This window comes from Corvus brachyrhynchos, unplaced genomic scaffold (assembly GCF_000691975.1).
Source record: "Corvus brachyrhynchos isolate BGI_N302 unplaced genomic scaffold, ASM69197v1 scaffold255, whole genome shotgun sequence".
Lineage (NCBI taxonomy): Eukaryota > Metazoa > Chordata > Aves > Passeriformes > Corvidae > Corvus > Corvus brachyrhynchos.
Window position 1 is genome coordinate 4720295 of NW_008238358.1, and position 4845 is coordinate 4725139.

Consider the following 4845-nt stretch of genomic DNA (forward strand, 5'->3'; position numbering starts at 1 on the left):
AAGATCTCTAATTTTCTTCTTAAATGCAGAATAAACTTTTAGGCATAAAAAAATCTAGATGAGAAAACATCAATGTGACACAAAGCTTACTTACAAAAAACGTGTTTATTGACAAACTGGGTTACTGTCAACCGAGTACTGTCAACCCAGGGCTACTGTCAGGAGAGGGGTGAGTTCATGTTGACCTCTCATGTCAGCTTATTGTTTCAAGTCAGCTCCTGAGCACACCAGCTTGTAGACAGGAGTTACTTTGGCTGCCACAGATGTCATGTGTAGCATGGATGGTAGTCCATCTGTGTCAACACTGTGAAGTTCTTTTTCTCAACTAGAACCAAATTTGAGGTCTGCAGCAATAAATGGGAACGGTTGATACTCTTCCTGAAAGAAGCCTGTCCTTTCTTTCTAGATAATGAATTACTTGGAGCCGAAAGGGGTCTCTAAAGCTCTCACTGTTCAAACTTTTTCTTGTAAGTCTCAACAAGCAAAGAATCAACATTCAGGGTTTTCAGAGGTGGTGCTTCTCTCCCAGGCTGAGTTCTTTGACCATAGTCAAGGCTAACACTCAATTTTTACATCTCATTTAAGAACTCAGGAATTAGCACTTCTGTGGGCACTGCTACACAGTAGCCCCTCAGCTCCCTGCAATGGGGTGTCAGGGAGGGGACACGGTGTCATGGTGATTTGGTGGCTTCGCGTTGTAGCAGCACACACAGACCTCATTTCAATGCAGCCACTTCTGTGTAGGCCAACCCTTTTTGTATGTGAGATACATGTGGGATACATCTGCTCAGGCAGCTGTAATTTGTGGGCCCTTTTAGTCCCATAGGTGCCTAAGGGCCCCAGTATGGATACAGTTACCTGGGTGTGAACTTCACTCTACTGAGGTCACCAATTTTGTTTCCTGCACGCCTGTTATTGCCTTCACACAATGGTATTTTGCCAGGCTGGTAGCTGCTCCCATGGCAAAACCTTCCAGCCTAGACAAGCCCTAGAAACTTAAAGTCTTTCATTTCTTTCAAGGCAGTTACACAACGGGCCTCAAGCTCCCTGCCAAATGCTGGTTTTTTACAAAGTTGGCACTGGGGATGTGAGCAAATCTGTGAAGCAGATGAGTGTGTGTTAGTCAGAGAATGACAGAAGAGAGATCAGCCAGGAAGTTTCAAACTGCATCAGGCTAGAGCCTGACTTTGCTAATGCTTTCTACTTCCTACTCCTACTTTTATCCTAAGATCAGATAACGAGTAGCAGTTTTTCTTTGTAACAATTCATTAATCAGAGAAATGATCCTTGCTGGTGTTTAGATGTTTTACTTAATTTGGTACTTCTGGCCTGCTGCCCCAGTAGTGCCAAAATTATTATTTCTCACCCAGCAGGTGATAAATAACAACTTCAGTCATGATTAATACCATGAATTTCTCAACCTGACTAATGCAAAAAACTTCAAACCTGCAGAACAAGTGGGTGCTAATTGTTGTGAGAGCCATTGGAGCTGCACTCTGCTTATAAAGAAAGAAAGCCACAGGAAATGAAGTGCTTTCTAGCAGCACAGCTGATCCTAAGAGGCATCATTAAGTGCAGCTCAGCAGTATTCTCCATGAGGCTATGCTATAGCCTCTTTTTTTCCACTACACTGAGCTTTAAGTATATTTGAGAGGCAGGAGATTGCCAGGTTATTTTTCTTTCCCTGGGGAGGAAAAGGAGAAATAAAAAAAAAGGCAGAGAAAACAGCAGATTAATATCTCGTTAACACCATGCAATACTAAAATTTTTATAACTGATATAAGAAAAGTGATAGATCCTACCAAAGCTGCTCCCACCAAAGCCCCTTCACATGTCTTTCTTGAAATCTCATCACATCATAAAAGGCAGCATCAAGAGGCTACCCAGTCAAGGAGAACTTGCTTCAGAGAGGGACAGGAAAACCAGAAGATCAGGATGGACTGTCAGCTGGAAACAATGATCCAATACTATAAATTAGCCTGTGGCTGAGATCCTGGCCACTCTCAAATCACCATCTGGTTTGCCACAGCATGTGGTGGAGATGGGTGGTTGCTCCTTTTCCTGTGCCATACTTGCAGTGGCACAGGGCACACAGGATCTACAGTTCAGCTGTGTGTACAGTGCTGTGCTGGTCAGGCAAACGAGACCTTCACATCTGGAACTGGCACCATGCATATTTCTGATAGGAGCAGACACCAAAATCCAGCAAGGGCATGAGCAGGTAACTGTGCTGAGGGGGGTCTGTGCTGAGCAAGATTAGTCCATTCCACAATCCCAAAGAAGCATGTGAGGAATGGAGGAGCAGTCCTGGTTTCACTAGGATTTTCCCAATTCTTTTAGCTCCATCAGGTGAAGAAAGTATCTGCTACTTTCTAACTTGAGCACCTACTTACGGAGCTATTAACTTGTGGAACAAAAAGACTGTGAGAAGCAAACCACAATAGGCAAGTGATTTGTAATCAAACTCAAACTCAGGTATGTCTATCCACTTGTAGCTCTGAGAACTTTTGTGACTTTGTGTGCTGTTTTGGTTGAGTAATTCCTGCATTTCCTGGTGGGGCATATTCAGAAAGTGTATGATAATCCATGGTGCTCCTGACATTCTTTCTGTTAGAAACCTAAATTTTGTCTTAATTTGGGGAAACTTTAGAAGTTCTAGCTATCTCTCTTCACTCAAAATAGCGTGTAGGAACTTTGTGGGTTTGAGCCTGAAAAGCTAGAAAGAAAATCATCATCGCCAGTGTTCCACTATGTGAAATAAACCACAGCCTTCCTGGCCTGATTCCTGTCTCTTGTGCAGCAGTTGTGCTTCAGTCATGGGAGATCTTCTAGAAACACCCACAAACCAAGGCTAAAATTCTCACAGACTGCACATGCACAGCCTTGTCTGCTAGAGGGCCACTCAGACCAGCAGAAAGCCCTCGCTACATCACCTTGGAGAAGGCAGGTCAGTGTCCTTGCTCAATCCCCTTGCTACAGAGGCTATCATGTTTGGGTTGGTTTGGGGAGTTTCTTCCACCCTTAATTTGTTTTATTGCTGGTGGTGTTAAAACTTCTCATTCTTTTTCCTGAACTGTGCACAGCGTTTCAGGAGCAATCAGTGTAAAAAACTGCAGCTTCACTGAGTTAAAGCACGGCTTGCCAAGCGAGCGTTGGTCCTTGGAGCTCAGCCCAGTCTGCTCCACAGCACTTGTCATGCTACCAATGTCACTTAAAAAAGCATAATGTTTTCTTGTATTTATGAAGTACAAAGTATGTCTTTTGGCTAGGATTTTAATAGCTATTTTCAACACTGGTAGCAAAGCCAAGATTTTTCCTTCTAAGTTTAGGTATCACCTAGAATGAGGTGCAGCCTGAACGACAAACCAGCCCTGTAGCGAACATGCCATACAGAAAGAATCCTTTTCAGTCAAGGAAGTAAGGGATGCTTTTTTCCATTTAAATGAAATTATCAAAGTCACACACAAGGAATGAGGGGTGGTTAAACTTTCAGAAACTTCAGTGTAACTTGAGAGCTCAGTCTCTGCTTGTCCTCTCACTTCAATATTGAAAACTCAATGTGATTTGCCTGTCTCCGTATCCTTAAGTGGAGTCTGAGTACCTCAGGTGGATTTACACAAACTTTGTTTGCAAGAGATCAGTATCTTTTGCCCAACCACTTCCACAGCATTTATTTTCTAGATGAGACATTCAAAGCATATGCATATCAATCACTCTGTGGGGATTTTACTACTCTGAAGTTATAAAGCCCGTTGTATGTTACTGCACAAAATTTGCAATAACTTGCTGTTCAGTATTCAAGGTGTTGTATTACCAGAGCTTCCTCTGCCTCACCTTGCCAGAATATAAAAAGTTTCATTCAATGCTGTTTCAAAGCAATTGCTGAAATTTGGTTACAAGGTGGCTAATGGCCACTGCAGCCTTGAAAGAGGAGGAACACATGCCCACTTGCACATTTTCGGACTGCATAAAAATTAATAGGTAGGTTTAGCAATCCATTAAGTAAATTACTCCTGTAGTTCAGTCTACTGGTAGCAAGATCGCTAAAACAACAGAAGCTAGCTTAAAATCTTTCATCATGATTGGTGCTTTGCAAATAGCAGAAGGGTAAAAGACCAGTTTAATTACTCTGGACTTAGATACTTGAGTGTTCACACAGGATTTCCCCATCCCCATGGCACGCTAACTTTAGTCTATGAGTGCTCAAAGTAGCATGTATCACAGTGTTCTCTCCAAACTTAAAAAAAAACAAACAAAAAAAACCTCCACCCACCAACACTCAAAAAATTCTTTTCCAGTTTTTTTTTCAGGAGTTGAATTAATGCAGAAAAGCAAGTTTGAAAGAAATGTCTGGGTTCTCAGCTACCAACTGCTTTGATAGTGGAACTGGTCACTAAGCAGTCAGGAGCTGATGGGGTTTAGTTTATAAAGGTATTCAATGTAGAGACATGAAATTTTAAGACTGAAATGCAGGAGAAGGGCAATTGACCTCTTCTGGCAAGAGTGGTTTAATGAAAGACCAAGATGCCCTTACATACTGATACTTAGTGGATTTGACTGCAGTAGGACTTAGAACTGTTATCTCAAAAAACAGGCAGTACAAATTCAGCTCCGTTTTCCAGTCCAGCTGGCAAGAGTGGCCCCCAGCAAAAGAAATGAGTAAGCAGGAGTGGTTCGGGAACCTGTCCTGGGAGACCCAGCCAGTCCAAGGCATGCAGCTGCTTTCAGCTCGCTTTTTAAGAGAGAAGGAAATGGCAGCCAAAACCCCATGACCATTGTATAACCAGTTCAAGCCATTAAATGTTTTGACACTGAAGCATATAGTCAAAAGAACATATTTCAAAG